The sequence below is a fragment of the Lissotriton vulgaris genome, chromosome 5 (assembly GCF_964263255.1).
Source record: "Lissotriton vulgaris chromosome 5, aLisVul1.2, whole genome shotgun sequence".
NCBI lineage: Eukaryota > Metazoa > Chordata > Amphibia > Caudata > Salamandridae > Lissotriton > Lissotriton vulgaris.
Window position 1 is genome coordinate 699,308,692 of NC_141693.1, and position 21,999 is coordinate 699,330,690.

General features: G+C 42.8%; 1 protein-coding gene across 2 annotated transcripts in view; it reads right to left on the reverse strand.

The window, feature by feature from the left end:
- FAM241B (family with sequence similarity 241 member B) overlaps positions 1 to 17,482 on the reverse strand; it is a 73,555-nt gene extending 56,073 nt beyond the window's left edge. For both annotated transcript variants that reach the window (XM_086922132.1, XM_086922131.1), the window contains exon 1: positions 17,345 to 17,482. The gene's annotated coding sequence lies outside the window, so the exon portion shown is untranslated. The remainder of the gene's footprint in view (positions 1 to 17,344) is intronic.
- Between the last annotated feature and the right edge of the window lie 4,517 nt (positions 17,483 to 21,999).

Sequence of the window (21,999 nt, forward strand, 5' to 3'; positions counted from 1 at the left end):
TTTATCGCCTGTAGGGTGATAAAGGTGTGTTTGTGCCTCAGAAGACGATGCTAAGGCTCTGCGGTTGTTCGCTGATCTTAAAGAGTTATTTTGAGTCTATGTGCTCTCTGAAATTCCAGTGTCCCTGGGAATGTCACATACAGCAGTTTAGGTAGGGATGCCATCAGAAACGCAATCATGTAATTCCCCTACATCTATTTATCCTTTGCAATCAGGCCAGGTCTGTGCTACAGTACAGTAGAGACTGTATAGTATATATTAGTGGATATGCATGATGTCTGATCGTAAAGATTTGATATCCATCACCATTATTGAGTATCAAATGAAGTGATTTTGGAGCTCATGGTTGTGACTTTTTAGGATTATGGCCAATGCATTGCCCGCCATTGAACTGGTTTTCTTCCCACTTGACAGTGCCTTGGAGAAGGACAGTTGTCTAGATGTTTTTAAGACAGACGTGTATGCTAAATTGCAATAGCAGTAAGCAGGAGATTATACGATGTTGACAGAGTCCTCGCCACACTGTGGGGGACGCTAGTCTTACCAGATCAGGGACAGTAGTCTCGGCAAGTATTCTGTTGTCCCTGCAATCAAAGCTTACAATCTATAGATCTACCAGTCTGTGCATTCAAATCTCCTGCAAGCAGGATCTCCAATTTACAGGCACTAAAATTTAAGTCAACCTATTTGTCTTCTGTTCAACTTCCACAACAAGTCTGTTCTCACAGGTGTCGGTACAGCTGCCCCAATATCAGACTATGCAAGTTCCTGGCACCGACATTCTGAGAGCTTCTACTAATATGGATGACCACTTGCCACTGATAAAAATCTTCGACCAATAGTGCAAATGTCTGGCAGACATTATTCAATTTCTGCATTGCAATTATGAACATTCAACTGTTTTGGGGCGTCTTTTATGACTGAGAGCACCATGCTGGTGGATATGCCCAATGGAGAATGTGTATGTGTTCATACGTTGGCTGGGTTGGTTGGCGAGGGATGGGCCTGCTGATGGAGCAATTAAAGGAGCCGCCATCTTGGACTGTGGCAAAAAAACTCCCTCAAACCATGCTTCTTTCTGGTTCACTCTCCTAGGCCTTACTTGCTTTTTATCAACAATAGTTGATTGAAAGTCCCCTTATTGCGATTTGTACCACCTGGGCTTTTTGGGTTGACCTATACCAACTGTTATGTTCTCTTCTTGTTTCAATGTTTGTCAGTTGTGCTTTTCTTTTACCAGTTAACCATTCTCTCTAGCTCGCCCTCATCACACTAATTCCCTCCCTATCTAGATCAGCTTCTCCCTGAGAAATACGGAAGTGCCTGTGGTAGTCATGGGAATTACTCCTATTACTGATGTGCCAGCATACGTTGATGTTATTAACCCCTTTTTCCGGCATCAAATTGGCTGTTAGATCTGGCAAAAAAAAACATAAAAAAGACGTGCAAAGTTTCCTTTGCACAAGGTATTCTGAAGCAAATCACTGAAGCTTTTCAAGTAGTTAATGTTTCAAGGTTTCACTTGCAAGTGGAGATGTACTAGCTTATTCTTTGACTACCACCCCTGAATTAAGACACACTTTGCATGCTGGGATTTTTAAGTGCATACTTAAAATGTTATAAGTGAACATACAGACCCCAGAATGAGGTGGCAGGAGATGTTCCACATGACATGGGGCTACTAAAAAAACACAGCCAGTCCCCTTACTGAACGCATACAACAGGCAGTATTTTAGCTTTAGCATCAGCCTAAGAATGCCTACACATGGGCGGCAATCAACCTACACTGCACCTCAACTAACCAGTACAATCACTCATGTAATACAAAAAAAAAAAGGATAGTTTCAATGAGTCCTGGAGCACAGGTCCAGTAGATTCTAACCAACAGAGTAAATGAGTAAGGGAAAAGGTCAGTAGACATGCTCTCCCATTGTGATGCACCCTACAGAGACAGCTCAAACATACACCAACTCCACATGGGTTTGGAATGTAGGTCCAAGAGCTTAGCGCACCCAGACTCAACCACAGGGAAACCAAAAACAGGCCAGGGCTGGTCTAAGGCACTGCACCATTCACAGAGGACCTCGTTGACAAACCCACACTATCAGAAGGCTCTGTATTGAAAAGCAATATCATCCCATGTAACTGGAAATTGTGTCTTTAAAAAAAACACACACCCTACAATTTTTCAGGTGAGGGGCATGGAACAAGGAGGTGGTCAGTCACTCAACAAAGATTGCGAGGCAATCAAGAATGGTGTTAACCATGAGTAAATACTGAATACATATGCATTAGAAAAAGATATGTGCTCTAATTTTCTCTAAAACAATATGCATTTATGACCTTATGGAGTGTATATAGTTGCATAATTGCAGACCCCAACTATGTGGTCTGATACAGGCCACAACCTTCAGACAAGCATTTGCAATGCAATAGGTCTCGCATTTGTGAGAGTTTGAGCTATTGGCATTGTAAATGACAATGCCTTTTATTTACGTGTTGATTTTTAAAACATAAATAAAAGGCATTGCCATTTACAATGCCAATACCTTAACACCTTGGCTGATTGACTTATTCCCCTGCTGTGCTGGGCCATAATGGAAATGGGTGTGGTCATGACAAGCTCAGCATCAGCACACGAGCACTGTGCCTCATGACGAGCTGAGCTCGTCATGAGCACCGAAGGGGTAAAACTCTCACAAATGCGAGACCTATTGCATTGCAAATGCTTGTTTCTAGATACTTACGGATCCCAGTTAATGGTTACTGATTAACGGTCTCAAAACTATGAAACGCCAAGTATGAACAGTGAGTAGGAATTGAATTAAAATATTTATGGCCAGTAACATGTGGTAAAGAATGTGAACAACTACGGTGAACCTTTACGAGTGTAAGGGTATAGACTTGAGCACACCTGTAGGCAAAATCAATTGCTGCGAAAAAAAGTCTTCAAAAATAGTGTAATGGATATTCTGATTTTTAATTCAATCAGTAGAATTGGTCATATTCCACCATATGATTCAAAATTCTGTTGATGAATGACTTCAAGTGGTAACAATACAGTCACTGGCGTCAAAATGTATTCTATTCATAATTTCGTAGGATAAACCCCAATGCATTTCAAACCATAGGCTCTTCTTCAGGGGGCACCAAACCACCCAACACCTCCAACCCCACTGAGAACTATAATAATTGGATCACCAACTTACTCGATCTGGTGCTCCCCCTCAAAACCACCGAACCCAAACGCAGCAATACAACTGCCCCGTGGTATACGGTACTACTGATCTATGGGAATCGAAACGTAACTGCAAAAAATTGGAGAGGAAATGGCACCTGGACTACTCACCCACAAAAAAACGGACCTATAGAACTGCAATTAAAACCTACAAAGCCTGCATTAAACTAGCACGGGCAACCTATTTTGAGGAAAAATGGCCAAATCAGCCTCTAAACCCAAGGAAATATACCGCATTGCGAAATCCCTCCTTCAAATACCTGAGGCACCCAAAGAATACGTGGATGTCGATGCCCACTGCGACAACCTAGCAGAGTTTTTTCTCCGCAAAATCGAAACAATCAGCACCTCTTTCTCCCACCATACCCCTTTGACCAGTAATTCCCCAGACCCTGCCCCCCTCCCCCAGTCACACTTGAGCACTTTCCTCCTCTAGATCCTACCAACTTAGAGTTAATCATGCATCAGGTTAAGTCTGGCTCACCAAAAGACCCCGCGCCCCCGCGCATTTTTCTCCCAGTCTTCCATCACATCTCACCCACCATTCTGGATCTACTCAACACCTCCCTCTACACTGGTACTGTCCCACCCTCCTGGAAGCAAGCCATGGTCAAAGCCATTTTAAAAAATCCAAACTTAGATCAGAATAACCCCTCTAACTATCGACCCAACTCCCTACTGCCCTGGCTTAGCAAACTCCTAGAAAAATATGTCAACACCGTACTGACAAACTTTTTTAAGTCAATCCATTTGGGTCGAAATGTCGACACTTCCTCTTGTGTTCAGCCTCTTCCCTGATTTATCATTTGTGATTTTATTTGAGGCATGATTGTTTAAATTAATTGATGAATTAATTGTTCCATTGTGTTAATTTATCATTATTTCTGGTGTATCCTGGTCTTAGTGACCCATGTTTTAATTTCTATACTTGCACAATCCCAGCACTGCCCTTCCCTACTCCATTCTTTTAGGGGCATTATATGTGATTTACTATGTATTTATTTTTATGAATGAATCTTTTATGATACACGTTAAGATTAAAAACAATGCTGTTATAATTCATCTTTGTATGTACCTATTTGTTGTTACGATTGAGTTAATTGTGTGTCTATCTGGGACTGCTTTGTTTGTATCAATATTTCGCCCAGGTCCCAGTGACTTTTTGGGTTAACCCGTGTTTTTGTAGCACTTTAACAAACCAGAGTAGCTTTCAGCGGCTCTGTCTCAAGCATGACCTCTTGCAGCGCTGGGCCGCCTTAGGGTAGCCACCGTTCTTTACAAATTGTCTTTTCATTTTATTCATTCATGTATCGTGAACAGAATGTTAAAAACGCGACTGAACGAGTTTACACATTTTTTCTTTTTTGTTGTAAAGAATGTTAACACATTTTCACTGAAACATATACCAGGCACAGGGACTCCGCAAGTCTGCTGCATAAGCATGCTACATTTCCACTCAGTGCTGGAAGGGGCAGGGACATAACAGTTATTAAAGTCCAGATTTTAACCTTCTATGCTATCAGATTGGTTGAGTGAATTTCAGAATTCCATAGAGGGTGTTAACCTTCTTTATCAGTCAGTCAACACTAGATGACTCAGTAAACACCAAAGAAAACAATTTCTGAATAAACAAAACTATGTTTGTAGCATTGAAGGACGAATATGTTTGTACTTAATTCACCGGAAAATCAATGAATTGAGCAGATTGTAGCATTTACGTCAGTAATACCTTTCTCTCTATTTAATACTGGAGCAACCCTTGTTGGTAAATGTATAATATTAGATTGTATGCCTATTGAGATGCAGCTATCTGCGGGCATTCAATTTCAAGTTTGAAATGCATGTGTTGAAGCAGCAATCGGCTAATGCTTTGCTCAAATACATGTGGCTATAAGGATGAACGCAACTCATATAGAATACATCAGTGTTGATACAATCCTCAGTGGTTGGCCATAATGTCCTAACCCGGCTGTTAGTGCTAGTCTGTCGGCACTTAGTAACTATAGTTGGGTTTTGACTTCAGAAGTAGTTTGTTGCAGTTGACCTCATGGTAAGGTAACACAAGCAGATACATTTAAGATGGCAAGCACTGCACTTCGAACCACCAGCCCCAGCATCCAAAGTTAACAAGTAAGGAAAATGTAAGATGAGCTGGGAAGAGATAAGGTCGGCCACTAGGGAGGGGGAGGGAGGGACAAATGGAGAGAGAGAGGAAGTGTTGCGATCTGGGATGAACACAAACAAATAAAGCAGGGCCATAAAAAAGCAGCAGGGCCCGCAGACCGAGCCCCGGCTGAGGTAGAGGGAAGGAATGCCCAAGGCAGTAGTGAGAACACGCTTCTGTATGCATTTAAGATATCAAAATAGTTTCTGTATCCATTCAACAAATCCAAAACAGATCTCCTCTGTGCGCTTTGAAGAATATAGAACGTGAATGTGGTTCTTGTAAAACTTAGTTAACCAAAGGCATCCGCTGTATAAGGAGCTGCACGCACAAACCTTCCGGGCTGGGAGCAGCCTATTAACATCAATGATAGCTGACAGGGTAAGTCTCGCACATGTGATTGGTTTTGTGCAGGGGCCACGGATACATCACATCACCATTGAAAACTGGTCAGTAATGCATTAAGCGCCTGGGAAGCATTTTGCCACAAGTACGCGGCATTAGATAAAGTAGTGAAAAACACATTTTGCACGAGGTACAATTTGTATTAAGGGAGAGCTGCATGTACATGGGAGGTGCACTGTCAGGTGTGCGGCTCTTGAACAAGTCAGCTCATGATCCACACACAAGTAAAAGTCATACTTTAGAAAGCCACAGGAGTTGGAATTGCCTAAATTTAAACACGCAGCTATAACTAGCACCATAAAAGAAGAAATAGACCTGGCCTTCAGAGCCAATGTGCAAAAGTGATTCACTACACAGAAAAAAACAGGTAACAAAGAGCAACATGGAAGAGGTATACATTAGGGAGGGTAAAAGAAATAAGCAATCAAGCTGTATTCCAAACAGTGAGCGGCAGGATAATAGGGGGCAGAGGAGAGGAAGGGGAATTCAACCCCAGAAAAAAATAACTAAACCCACTAAAATCCGTGCCAACGCCAAACGCAAAAACGTTACCTCCTCTGAAAAAAAAAAACACATGAAACACGGCGTTGTGCTGATTAAACAAATGGCATCCATGCCGATCAAACAAAAGCCATGTGGGCTCCAAAAGCATAACATCATAAACAGTTTGCTTGCACATGCATACACACGCTACCTTCTTGCTAGAAAATGCAAATGCTGCCGGCTGAGCACGTTTCACTCGAAAAGCACAGAAACACCACATTCGGAAACACATGAGCAGAGAAGTTAAAACAAGTATTGCTCTTGATACATGCACAATTGTCACTATAACTATAACGTTTGCTTTTGTAACATGCTGACTTGTAATTGTTCCTCATGTATTACTACTGTTCCTATTGTGAAGCGCTCTGACACCTTCAGGTAAAGTCTGCGCTATATAAAAACGCATTAAATAAAATAAAAATAAATAAAAACCATGCTTTCTGGGTGGGTTCTCTTCGCGTATGTGTATTCCACAGAATAGTTGTATCTCTGCTTGCTTGATCTACTGTTTTATGGAAACATCTCCCGTCTGGTAACGTCCCAGCAAAGAAAAAAGATGAAATGATGAGCCTTTCAAGCATCGAAGCACATGAGGGGAGACTTTTGTTCCTACAGTGATCTGACATTAGTTGTGTGCGTTGCACATCCCACCCAGTTCCAAGCTGCTTCCTGGATGGACGCGCTGGGTTTTGAAAGACTTAATCGGTTTTATATTTACGACCAGGGAGTATGTGGCAGTAGGTAACACTCCCAGCGAGCCACATGGAGAGATTGTGCATTAAGGAGTAGATAGGTCACTTGGCAAGTTTGCTGACCTTTGAAATCTGGGACCTGGGTTGGGCCAAAACATGCTGGTAAATCAGTTTACCTCGCTGTTGAAAGGTGCTGCCTTAAAGCATGGAAAGCTTTCTTTGAGCGGAAAGCCCTTGGTGGCAACACAGGTCCAGTAGCAGATGAGCTGTCCTATTTTAGGTAAGCTTCAGGCATTGGATCAAATAATCGGACATATGCAAGTGACTGAATAATCCGAACCGGAAGAAATGACTGCAGAAACCACAGCTGGTTTGTAAGCAAAATCTATAAAAGGAAAACTTGTCTATTCAGGGATAGTCGAAAGAGAGAGTAAGGGGAACAGTGGCAGATAAAACCATTCAAATAAAGTCTTCCACAGGAAAAAATAAGAAATTGGGAAACAAGTATAAAAGTAGAGAATAACTGTGTGTAATGAAGAGGTCATACTCCCAGAGCAGTTCTGCTGACGGATTTTGGTTAGGAAAAAACCAGCAATAAAAAAGGGTGTGATTGATCACATTAAATCTTGCCCCGAGGTTCCTGATGGGTATGGGCGTGAGTGCTGGTGGTTTGAATGCAAAGGTGCTGGTTTTAAGCGAGTAGTGGGAAGGAAGCAGTACAGGGTGCGTGATCACTTTTGCGGCCGCTTTGATGTCTTCAGTGGCCACGCGGCTCACTGAGAACATCAAAGCAGTCGCGAAAGTGCTGCCAAAGGCTGCAGGCTGACAAATGGTGCGCGCGACCGGTGCACATGCTCTGTACCCAATCCACCTGCAGCCTTTGGGGGCCCTTTCAAAAGCCCCTTACTTAATATCTTGCCAAAGCATCGCTTACGCGTTAGCTTAGGCGAGACCTAAAAATGTAGACCGCTTCTAAAAAGTGCAAGTTTGGCCATTCTCTTCGCTTCCTACCCTGAACACTGTACATTTCCACCTAAACTCAATCTACAAAGCACCCCACCTAGGCCAAGCCCTACCCAGACTTCATCTGCAAAGCACCACTCAGACACCTGCTGCAAAGCCCAGGAAGGCCCTTTTTACAGGCACCATTCAGACATGCTTCACAAAGCCCCATTCGCTCAAACACCACTGTACAAGATACTATTTGTGACCCCCTCCTCAAAACCACATCCAGAACTCCCATGAAAAGCTGCAACTATAAATTTCTTAAGGATGTATCTCGTTTAAAGCCAAAGCCAGCTTGTATCTTCAGACTATCAGGTAATGATCAGACGTATTTATATTGCAATGGAGTGTACCAGTAACTTCCACCAGAGGTTCAATACTTTTAACAAACGCATTCGGAGTAGTCAATAGTTACTCTGGGATTGTGCATGCCTGTGCTTTTACAGAAATGTCAATTTACCTGCATATTGCAGGTGCCCACCCCACACTTGAAGGCAAACACTCACATCTGGAGAATAATCTTTCCACTAGCAGTTACACTGGAATCTCAAAAGATTGCTCATGGCTGATCTGGCTAGGACGAGGATTTACAGTTTGCCTGCATAGTCCCGATTTAGAGGAGGGTTTTGGTTCACTGGATCACCAGTAAATGGACAGGAAAGGCAGAACCGGCCCTTCCTCACAGATTGCAAGTTTAGGACGAGTACAGGCAGGAGGTCAGGTGCTTGTGGACTTACAGCTGTGACCAGACTTAACTGTTCAGCTGATAGCGTAAATGTTTGCAAAAAGATAGGCTATCCTGCCCTGTATTACCAAAATCATTTGGTGTGTATAATCTAACAGAGAAACTGCAGACCACCAGCTGTGTGCAGTGCTAAGGCGAGATATACAGGGTACAGAACTGCTGAGGAAAGAGTCGCTGAACAGTGAAAGAGGGGAGACCTTAAGCGCTGTGGTGGAAAGTGGGCTTTAGCAGATGGAAAGAAGAGCTACCCTAATGGAGGAAGAGAGGTGATTGTGAAGGGATATAAGAAGCAACATTTATGTTAGAAGAAATGTAGTTAATAGCAAAACGTGGAAGAGAGGTGTGGGAAGGGCGCTCAGAGGAAGGAAATAATAAATGGGTGAAGAAACAGGACATCATATGAAAGAGGGGCAGGTGTGTCACTATGAAGAAGGGAGATAACGCATAAGGAACGCATAAGAATGGCAAAAGAAGTTAGGGTGAATTAAGGGAGCTAGAGTGAAGTGAAGACTTATAGGGAGTTTAGGAGAAGAAAGGCCACGACACAGAATTGGGAAGACGTTGGGAGACAGAAGAGGAGAGGGCCACACAAAGGCAGAAGTTAGACCTAATGAAAGCATGGGAAATTAATTCCAATGTCTATGGATTAGTACTTAAAAGACAGACATATTGGATGAGCACTAGCCTCTCTCCCTGGGCCCTGGTGCTATCACTCAATCAGAAGTTTGTAATGCAGGGCTTCTTTCCCGGGAGGGTCTCATGGGGCAGGGGGAGGGAGACTGCAGACCCTTCTGGGCACTGGTTTAATTCGAAGAGCCAGGTCTTGAGGTCGTTCCTGAATTGGGACAGCGATGGGGATTGCCTGTGGTGTTCCACGTCTTGGCGGCTAGGTAGGAGAGGGATCTTCCTCCTGTTCTGGTGGGATGGTGGTGAGTGAAAGTTGTGTGGAGCTGAGGTTTCAGTTGGATGTGTGGAATGAGAGGCAGTGGTTTAGGTATGCTGGTTGAGCGTTGTGAAGGGCCATGTACGCGTGGGTGAAGAGCTGGAAGGTTATTCTTTTGTCGACTGGAAGCCAGTGGAGTACACACAAGTGTTGTGTGATGTGGCTGCAGTGGGGATGTTTAGGACTAGTCTGGCTGCTGCGTTTTGAACGTTCAGGAGTTTCCGGAGGAGTTTCTGGGTGATGCTGGCGTAGAGTGCGTTGCCGTAGTCGAGTCTGCTGATGAGGGCGTGGGTGACCGTCTTCATGGATTCAGTGAGGATCCATCTGAATGTTTTTCAGAGCCGGCGGAGCGCATTGAAACATGACGAAGAGACAGCGTTGATCTGGCGGTTCACAGTGAGCGCAGAGTACATTATGGTGCAGCGGGTGTTCCCAGTGCAGCGAGTCACCAGGCGTTGTTCAAAGCGGAGGGGGTGGATCCCAGGAAGAGGACTTCTGTCTTGTCTGAGTTGAGCTTGAGGCAGCTGTCTCCCATGCAGGTTGCAACAGTTTTCATCCCTTTGTGGAAGCTGTTCTTGGCAACTGTAGGTTCGTTGGTGAGGGAGAGGATAAGCGGGGTGTTGTTGGCTGGTGGTACTGGACTTGCTGAAATAATATAGGTATAGCCCTAGAAGCAGAGTCAAGAGGAGTTAAAAAGGGTGGGGATAAAAGGAGATGAAAGCTAACGCAAAGAAAGGCGAGTGTAGTATTCGCTGAATCAGATTTGGTAGAGGAAAAGAATATGCAGATGTGAATGTAGAGAGCTGAGCTGAGTCACAACACTCGACCTCATACCCTCTCCCCACTATGCTTAAGCAGCACTGTTAATCCTGTAGCTCATAACAGCCGATAGACTATGGTTCTTAATGGTTCTGACTAGACCAGTCTCAGCACTACTTTGGACTGGGCTTATATAAGACACGAATGTAAGGGGTTGGGTGAGTAGGAAGCCCTACTCTGTATTCCCAAAGGCCTCCAGTTTGTTGTATTTCTGTAGCATATCTTCACAGTCTCAATTTCCTCTAAAGAGCAGATGTAAAACTTTTTTTCTTTTTTATTTCGTTTTTAATTCTTTATCTAAACACAATACTGCTATTGGCAGCTCAAAATTGGGGCTATAATATTGACATGAGGTTCACAGAGATGATTCAAAATCACATTTGCTCATTAAAGACGCATACTACAGGCTATATCCTGCTCCTTATATAAGAATGGGTACATTATACATGTGCACTGCGGCTCCAATCTTGAGGACTTGTCCACATATGATAACATAATATTTTTTTTGATTTCAAATCCTTTTTATTGAGAATCCAAACAATATAATATAAAAAGATACAAAAAAATGCAAAAGATACAAAGGATACAAAAATATATAAAATTGCTAAAATACAATAGATCACAATTAAGCACAAAAGTTAATATAAGGCGTAAGGATGGTACACTGAGCAATGGGAGATAGAAAATAATGCATAGGTGGATACATACTATACTGTAAATAAGATGATAATATGCTCAAGATACCGTAATACGTAAAAGGTACAAGAAATGATTCCTAGATGAACAAATGACATTTGGCAGCAATGTTCTTACCATCCATACATAATATATTGGAGCCGAGGAGCACAGATGGTGGGAAAGGGTGAGGAGGGGGAGGAGGGGACTAGGCAGCAGCAATATGACAATAAACAGCATGCCCAGAAGAGAGCAGCAGCGAGCTCACAATACAGGTGAAAATAAGCAATTTGTTGTCACAGGCATAGTGCGAGGTATTTAGCCTAAGGCGGATCGTAACAAAGCTCTAATGAGTCTAGTAGGCTCCATAGTTTGGTATGAGGTTTTTGCCAAGGGGATGAATGGAGGACATCATTGTCAGCACCCCTCAGGGACGCCAGCCATTCCTGCCAAATTTTGAAAGAAACGTCGGAAGCACTCTTCCATTTACTAAGCACAACTTTGCATGCAAGAGTAATCATGAGGTCTAGAAGGTGTCTGTCGTGATCTCTTGTTATGTTCGGGTCAATTGCCCCAAAAAGAACATAGCTGATATCCCTAGGCCTATAGTGGAAGGTACGTTGGATGGAATTATAGATCTCATCCCAGAACTTTTGTAATAGAGGGCAGTGGAAAAGCATGTGTGCTAGGTCACCCACTCCTGACTTGCAGTTCCAACAAAGGGGGCTATCTATAAGTTTAAGTTTGAAGAGTTTTCCTAGTGTCCAGTATGACCTGTTTATCAACATAAATTTGGTTTGTGAGAGTATCTGGGATATTTTGTTGTAGAAGGGCGTGAGGTGGATTTTATCCCAGTCAAAGGCCATATTGGAAGAGTTGGGTTCGTTTTCCCAATCCCGTTCACACTTCCTGTGTGCTTTCTGAGGCATAGGGGACAGGATCTTGTATACCTTTGAAACCATATGGCCCTTTGACATTAGCTGGATTAATTTATTACAGAGTGTAGGGTTTTGTGGTGAGATGTCTCTAGCAGTTACAAGTGCTTTGAGGCGTAGGAATTTGTAAAAGTCAGGTGGTTGGAGATCAAGCCGTGTTTGTAAGGTGGCAAAAGGTAAAGGTGTGGTTGCTTCATAAATATCTTGTAATAGGTTCACTCCCTTCTTGGACCAGGTTTCCCAGAAAAGGAGTTGGCCTTCATCTTTTAAAGTTGGGTTAAACCAGAACGATGTTAAGTTGGATTTGGAAAACTTTATTTTTGCCTTGCAGTGTCTCTCTAGATTGAGGCGAGCCCTTTTAGTGTTGAGGAATATGTACTTAGAATGAGGGAAGGCTGTGGCGTCCATAGTCATTATGGCAGGGAGCGGTAAGTTATTGATGATAGATTTTTCAACTTCAATCCATACAGGAGAATATTCTTGATAGCTGTGGAACCAGTTAGCACCCTGCTTGCATAAATATGCCGTTTGGTGGCATCTAAAGTTTGGTAAGCCTACGCCTCCTCTATCTTTTGGCAGTTGAAGTTTACGTAGAGATATTCTTCGTTTCCTATTTTGCCACAGAAAAACGTTTAAAGTCTTATATAGTTTGGTGAGGAAGTCCTCAGACAATAACATGGGCAACATGCTAATTAAGTAATTGACGAGTGGCATGATCATCACTTTCAGAGTTTCCACTCTACTCCACCAGGACAAGAATTTGGGGGACCAGCCGTCCAATAGTGAGGAGATCTTTTAATATAAGGCAAGCTCGTTAATTTTAAGAGTACTGATTAAGTCCTTCTTGAATTCAATGCCAAGGTATTTAAAGCTCTTTGCCTGCCAGCACAATCCGGAGTCACCCAGGATGCTTTTATCGCCTATGTTGTTAAGCAGTTTTACCTCTGTCTTGTCCTTATTAAGTTTATATCCTGACACTTCGGCAAACCCCGCAATAGAGAACATCAAGGCCGGAACTGCTAATTCCGCGTTCTCGAAGACCACCAAAATGTCGTCGGCGTAAGCCGAAATTTTGACTGTGACACCCCCGAAACTTATGCCTTTAATTAGGTTGTTGTTCCGTAGAGAGTACAAGAAGGGCTCGATCGCTAGTAGGAACAGCGAGGGGGAGAGGGGACAGCCTTGTCTTGTACCTTGTTGCAGCTCGAATGAGCTTGAAAGGCATCCACCCGCCGTTACTCTTGCTGAGGGGTTAGAGTATAAGACCATCACCATGCGGATGTAATCGGTCCCCTGATCAAATTTATGTAGGGATACTTCCAAGTTAGCCCAGTCAACCTTATCAAAGGCCTTTTCGGCATCTAAGGTCACTGCTACCGTGGGAGAGTTAGTCAATTTTGCTATTTCTATATTGTGTGTAAGGGTTCGCGTGTTATCACTGGATAATCTATTTTTGAGGAACCCTACTTGCGATGTGTGAACCAGTTGGGGCAGCACTTTCTGGATCCTTTTTGGCCAAAATCATGGCATAAATCTTACAGTCGAGATTGATCAGGCTTATCGGCCTGTAGTTTTTCAGAGACGTGGGGTCCTTACCCTCTTTTGGGAGAACAGCAATAATGGCCTCTGCAGGTGTGCCGTGAATTTGTCCACTTGTGGCAAACTGCTCATATAAATCCTTAAGTGGTTCCGTTAGGACAGTTGAAAAGCTTTTGTAGAACATTGCACTAAATCTGTCCGGCCCCAGGGCTTTCCCAATTTTGAGGGACTTAATGGCCTGGCTGATGTCTTCCAGGGATATGGGTCGGTTTAGTTCGACTTGGTCGTTTAACGGGAGAGAGGTGAGTTTGCATTTATCTAGGTAATGCCCCAACTTGGACCCATCAATGTTTTTGGTCTTACTGTATAGATCATTGTAGAAATCCTTAAAGATTTCCGCAATTTTGTTGGGGTCTGAGTGTGGTATCCCTAGTTTGTCAACAATACTCTTGATGGAAGTTTGTAGCAGCTTGAATTTCAGGTAAGAAGCAAGACTCTTACCTGCTTTATTGGTGTGGCACAGTCTGAAGCTTTTCTGGCGTTGAAGCCAGATTCCTGCCCTCTCACTGATTAACTTGTTGTATTCGTACTTTTTGTTCATTAAATCGTTGAGGACTAAGGTATCTTTAGAGATTATATGTTGTTGTTCTAGTGCTGCTATTTCTTCTTCCAGCCGTGAAAGGGCAGAATTGGCATCCCTATTCATGGCAGCTCTTATCTTAATTAACACCCCTCTAACTGTTCATTTAGGGCCTCACATCTTGTAAGGTCTGTGGTATTCCCTTTTTTGTTATGAGTAACATAGTCATTTATGGCTGTTTCTATTGCCGCCCTATTTTCCGCTTTCTTTAATACGCATTGTTAAATCTCCACAAAGTCGACTTCTTAACCCCGTTGTGGACTGCTAACGACATTGTGATACATGAGTGGTCAGAAACTACACGTGGTTCAATGGAGGTGACTTCAATGTCTGCAATGGAGTGAGCCGATGTGAGTAGATAGTCTATGCGTGAGTATGAGCTATGTGGTGGGGAGTAAAATGTATCATCTCTGCCCGTTGGATTCATCAATCTCCACGCTTCTACCAGATTGAAGCGCTTACAAAGATTAAGGAGTGCTTTGTGGGAGTTGGTTGGTCGGAAGGGGCAACGTGAATCCCTGTCTAGGACAGGATCCATAGGGAGGTTCAAGTCACCACCCAAAATGTGTGTCACGGTGTCAGGTATCGTATCAATGTGGGTGCAAAGTTCCTGCCAGAAACCTTGATCGTCCTTATTAGGCGCATAGACGTTGGTAACATAAAATTCTCTACCGTCCTTTGACAGTTTAGTTGAGACCCATCTACCTTTAATGTAAGCAATGCTCAGTAGGACATCAATGTTAGCTCTTTTGGCAATGAGTGTAAGAACCCCATTCTTTTTTCCCCAAGGCATCAGATCTAATTGCCTCACTATACCATTTGTTTTTCATTGAATTAAATTGTAGCGAATCAATTTTAGTCTCCTGTAATAGTATGATGTAACCCTTCTGTTTATGAAAGTAGTCTAAGATTTTCCTCTTTTTGATGGGATGGTTAATTCCCTTAATGTTAAGCGATACTATCTTGATAGCCTGTCTATTTGTTGCCATGAGAAAGGAATGGGAATGATATGTCGAACCTCATTTTATATAGAAAGTGACAACCGTTGGTTGTTGTGTTCGTAACAAAGGTAGGCTCAAAACACCACAATATGAATATATAAGTGTACATGTACCCACTATGAACACTATGAGCACCGTCTGCACTCCTGAGTTGTTGAACTTTGCTGCCGGGACACAGAAAGAAAGGGAGAAGTGGAAGCAAAAATAAAGCTGAGGACAAGGGGAAAATAAAAAATACTAATGTAACCAAGAACCCCACCCAACCCACCCACACCCCCCACCCAGAAAGTACATTAAGGACATGGCGACCAAGGAGAAGTAACCAAACCAGTCTCACTCCTCCGTGGCGATTACGTTTTAACCTGCTTACATAAGCAAAAAGATGCAACTTGAACGTGACCAGGTAATAGGGACATGGGCACGTTGAAACATTGGAACATTAGAACATGATTACAATAGTTGCTAATACGAAAGCTGGTTGCTAGTCCTGTTAAAACTTGATATCAGAATTGCCCGACAACTATATGCTTTAGTTCTTAACTCTACTTCGATAGAGATAATAAGATGTCCTATCCTAAAGTAGTGCTGTTGGGCTCTGGTGAGATTGTTTAGTGCACCTGGTGTAGGTCCTGATGCATTATTAACCCCTTCAATGCTGTTGACGGCCCCAGCCGTCATGCATCACGGTGGGCGTGTGCTGATGACGACTAGGGGCCGTCATGAACCCGCCCACTACGGAAAACGCCGCACAGGCGCAGAATCGCTGACGCGCCCAAGGGGTTAAACACGACTTACTAGCTATGTAAACGATTTTGAAGCAATGCGCCTATGACATGTTCCTGATGTAAAACTGTTCTAACTCTCAGTCACTACTATTAAGACAACAGTTACCCGGCCTAAGAGAGACCTCCCAGTTCTAAACACAAAGTCAGTGTGCTGACGAAAACTGTCTTGTTACTTAACAGTGGAGGTATACAAGAGGGAGAAATAAAATAGAAATTGTGCCTACTAGCTCAATGTGCTTAAAAAACACCATTTGCAATGTAATTACCCAAAGACTCCTTTAAGTAAGAAACCCTCAAATGACACACCACCTGTAAAGGTGTCTTCATATCATACTTAAGCCTTATTGGTTATGAAAACATTTTCATTAAAAAAAACATAATACATTTCCATATAAGTGGTGTTTAAGACATTTAATTTCCGATCAGTTTTACGGTCCTAATAAGCCTCAGAACACACTGTTTTTTTTTTACAATGCACAACCCCAGCTCCACGAAACCCCACGACAATTGTGCTCACGGCACTGGGTAGTTATCACCTTCATGTTAGCCTTGAAAAGTTGACATGTTTTACAAACATTGCCAGTCCTGAAAAACTATTCGTGAAATTTCCACTCAACTTCCCACAACCCCCGAGTCCTATCCAGTACCTTCCAAGCCATGGCCAAAGCTTATCTCTCCATGGCCAACTAGAAACCCACAAAAAAAACACTACACATCAAAGCCTCATGCCTGCCCCATCCATACTGCGAATCGCTGCATATTAACACATTGGCATGATCTTTTTACTTCAAATCAGATTTTAAAAATGTTTGGAGAAACCTGCAAAAAGTATTTTAAAGTGTTTTATCAGGACAATGGGCAACCCTTATTATTGAGAATCAATTCGCATGACTGTGTACTCAAATCAGGAACCCCTGCTAGACTAATAGAAAAGGTGGGGTACGAGCCATGCGCACATAAATCAGAGGTTTAAGGCTCTTTCCGTATTTTACAGGATTCCTCAGCAAGACGTCCCAACATTAAATAACATTGTTTTCATCCCTCTCATCAGGCTGTTTTCCCTTATCTATTCTTCTGAACAAAAAATGCATGCGCATGACTTTTTAATGTCATGTTTTGTTAGCCACCCCACTTCCAAAGTAGGCAACTCTTTTCACTACTGCTGCTTTCAGCAGGAGATACATTAACCACGTGCGCGGCTCCAAAACAAATTACCTCCAGCTTTTCTAGGTGAATTCAAAACTCTGTTGCGTCACTTGGTTCTTTTATCCTCTGTCTTCCCTTCTCTTTCGTTTTTCGCTGGTTTGTTTTTTTGCGGAGTACTCTGTACCACGTCATTACAGGAAGAGGAAATGAACCAAGAATCTTACTAGCTAGAGCGTCTTTCCAGTAGAGGCGCGCCTTCTCTTGCTCACGACCCCCTCTGGTGGCAATGTAAAAAACATGCATCTATTAAGCCGCGTCGTTGAATGATTGTGCTGTTCGCTTCCAGGCTACTGTTTTCCACACATATGGGCGATATTTTCCCCTCTTTTGCGGGAAAAACCTCTCCAGGCGGATGGGCCAAATTTAGGCTATGATGTGCACGGTGTGCGCAAAATATTGAAATTTGGCGCCGCCCAAATCATTCATTTAAGTGTAGGCAGGCTACATACACACTGCCTACCTCTAACACCAGCGTAACAGCAGCCAATCATTGTTAGCGCTAAAGCACTACCTTGCTGAGTCATCTCTGTTACGAATGGCAGAGCACGAAGCACAGGAGGCAGTGGGAGCTGTGAGTTGCATAGCTGCTAAGTTTTGAGACTACTCACATATCCATGTGTGTCTGGTTATGTGTGACATTTTTATTCGATACGTGTGGAAAGGCGGGATTTTTGATCTTCTATCTGATTACTCTAGATCTAAATCCCCGCTTAGGTCGACTGAATCTTTGTTGCCTGTCTTAGAGTAAAAAGCAATCTACTACCAGGTTAATCAAATCAATAATTGGCACGACTCTGAAGAACCACTTACCACGAATCAGTTTTAAAGATTTATTATAAAGCCAAAGTTAACTGGAGATACAAACATCTCAATAAAAGGTTCATCAAGTATACGGGCACCAAAACAAGCATGAATTCTCTGAATGATCTTAAGCGACAGAAAAATATCACTAAGACTAGCTTGAAAATCAACAGGTTTACAAGAATTGACACAAGTTGTAATTTAAGCGTCATTTACAACAAACGAAAATTCAGGTTAGACTGTCCCTACACTAGACTAAGTGACATCCCTACTTAACAAACCCTTTAGCTAAAAAGGTGTCAGCAGTGGTGACTTCCAAAGAAGTTCACTCACTTTCCCTTAGTCTCTGATGTAATTCTGTGCATTGCAGTCGTGCCCTCTCTGCCTACCCATCCACTCTCTAAGGGTCCTCAGGCCATCTGCTCTAACTCCACCCCAGGGTGCTGTCCCTAATACAAAATCACAAGCATTGTCGAAACGCCCCTCAGAGACGCCCCTCAAGTACACATCTCACATGGTTTTGATTCTGGTTTCTTCCATACTGATACTCCTCTGGGCCTCTTGTTAGCGTTGACCTTGCTTCCCAGGCTTCTCCGCTCGCCGGTACCCCCCATTACATTCTTGGAACCTCCTCCAGGCCTGTGCCTGTCTCCCCGGACAGAGCTCTATTCATCACTCTCTTGATTGGAACCCCCTCACACCTGCAAACAGACACCCATGAATAGGGCCCCAAATTCCAACCTCCAGTTATCTGTTTTAGGTCATAAAACTTCGAACGTAGATGACAATTTATGCTTAACGAGACTCGATTCTAGCTAACACGTGCAGATCAAAGAAGCAACTTTATCTTTCCAGGCCTACTAAATTACTTTGCAAGAGGCCTGCACTCTGTGAACCTTTATTTCTTAAAACTAATACTATTCTGCTTAATACACTCTGATTATATGAAAACACTTCTACGAACATGATTTCTAACGCATGATCAATAATATTCTAAAATAACAGTAAAAGTAATAATCCATCGAATGTGAACTGCAAAAGCATGTTTTCGTTTTTCATACATTGCCATGAGGCCTGCATTTCTACGTTTAGCAACATTACATTTTCTTCTGCAACAGTCACATAACATGGAGTCTTAACAGCACTCTAACATTTCTAAACATTACTACATTAGCTTCACACTCTATAATATGCACTCTTCTTTGATTAAACACTCATAAGTATATGTATTTCTATGTATTTTCGACACTTCTACGTGCTTTAACTATTTCATGCATCTAACTAGTAAATATGGTGCACTTATACATTTTTCTAAAATTTCGCTCTCTCAGTTCCCCCCTTTGATGACCTTCAGGGGTCATCACTATCACAACACCATCATTGAATCGAATCAGACAGAGCTCGTTGCAAGGCTCCCTCGCTTTATCATTTCTAGAGCCCTCAGACTCCTGTACTGATTGTCCTGCATCGCAGCTAGTCTCTGCTCCTGTTCTCTCATGGATCTTTCTAACTTATTTGCTCTGTACCATTTGTACAACCTCACTAGTCCCCACAATATGATCACACAGATCACTATTATGATGATAGGTTTTAGAATATACTATACAAAGCTCTTCCCTAAGTTGGCGAGCCAACCTCCAACTTTACCCATTCCGTGACCCACTTTTTCCCACACATTTACTTTTGACAGATCCTCAGATTCTTGGTGTATCTCAGTTATATTTCGTATGTACTTCTCAAGAGGTTTTGAATTGTCTGGAATGTAAGTGCAGCATTCCTGGACCTTCAAAGCCTTACAGACTCCGCCCTCTTTGGCTAACAGAACGTCTAGAGCAAGTCGGTTTTGAAGAACCATTGCCCTTATCGATTGCATCTCTCCTTCCACCAGCATTAAAGATCTAGCAGTACTGGCAGATAATCTATCTACAACTGTTGCTAATCTCCTGATCTTGACATCATTCAGTATTAATCCTAGAAGAGGGAACATAGCACCGAATACGTCTCCAACTACCTCCGCATCGCCTACATCCCTTCTCCCTCTGGCTTGAGTTCTTCCCTCAATGATCTCTAAATCCTTAGCATGATATATTTTGGGGAAAACAATTGCCAAATAGCATGAACCGTACCAATTATCTGGCAGTTTCACGTAGGCATTTCTTCCACAAACAAAATACACATTTGGGATCACTTGCATCCCCTTTAAGAAATCCTTCGAGTAGTATTCTAATTGGAAGGCATGTTCACAACTTACTTCTCCCACAAATACATTTTCATAGTAGGTCTGGCCTCTATATATACATAGCTTCCCTTTTTGTGTTCGATCTAAAGCTATTGGACCGCTACTACCCTTTCTTTTGTGTGATTCTCCTCCTCAGTCCAATCTGTTTTCCATTGGCCAGAAGCCTTTAGAATCTTCTGCCTCCTGTATCGATCATCCACCTGCCCTATAAACCTTTTCTCAATTTCTGATACTTTGCAGGTCAAATTATTTCTTCGGGCATGTGAAGTATCTAAAGTTCTCCAAGGAATGAAAAATTTCCCTAATCGATCCTCACTTTTATAATAGTCCCACTTATTCAGGTGCTTATAGTTCGGGACTTCTGGTAATACTGCATCAAAATTTGAAAAATAATATTCAAAGCTATCTCGTCCATAAAATACACTAAGCAACAAACTACATGTAATCCCATAAGTCAATGGAAGATGATGATACCTAATACCTTCATCTACAGAGGCTGGTAACTGCATGCAAACATAACAGTCCTTCGCTTCCATAACATGAATGTATTCATACAACAGTTTGGCATAAGCGTTCGACTTGAAGTTTCCCTGTGACTCATCCACATGTAATCTACGAGCTTCTGCTGCTAGTAAAGCCTTCTCCTGTATTGCATTGTCCTCCTTTTTACTAGCAGTAGTAGGTTTTGATGTTACCACAACCTTTGCTTCTGTAGCTTTCGTCTCGTTCTCATGTCCCAATATATATGATACAGTGACTACTAAAACTATGAGGAGAATAACTCCAGCTAAAAGTGTACCTATTATGCATTTCGCTTTGCGGTTCGAGTTGCCGGCCTCCATGTTCTTCAGACGGTGTAGCTTTTAGTCTCTTTTCCAAAACAAAGTCCTTTCTTTTATCTCCTCAACAGTCTCTTTCTGTTCATTCAGTCTTCCTTGAATTACACCTTGGGAAGCTGGCAATCTCTCTTTGAAATCAGTCTTTTGGACCGCAACAACAGACAACCCTAGCCCTTCTCCGTCAACTAAATGGAAAAGTCCCTAAATGTTCTCTTCTTCCTCTTGGCGCTAGGTTATCTTCTCAATCTTGTTTATTTACAAAGTCCTTAGGTGTCTACTATGGTGCGCGTTCCAGCGGCTCTAATAGCGTATTCTAATATTTCTAGGCGAAGAATGGTCTCCTCGAGTGCTGATACTGTTGTACCAAATGTCGGAAATTCTACTCTGTTTAAAACTAGTTCTCTTATTCGGCTCAGGTAAGGAGGGTTGGGGATGGTAAGTGTCAGTAACCCTTCAGCTTCAACTCCCGGCACCAACAACGCTACTTCCACCTTGATGATGGGGTCAGTGCTGATCACTGTCACCTCCCTCACCCTCCCGGATTTCTGTGCACACGACATCTGCTGCTAGGTAGGTCCACTCAGGAGTGGCGTATCTTCTGCAGGGTACACGCACCCTTCTTGATCTTCTTGGACCCTCCGCTTCTGAGTTCTGTGCACCTTCATCCAGGTCTGAGTCTTCGGATATGGGAGCAAGGGTTCTCTCTGGAGTTGACTTTAGGCTCGGCCTCCTTCTCCTTTCAGGCCACCTGGTCTCTCCTCGTCTTGTTCTCCTGCCTCTTGTCC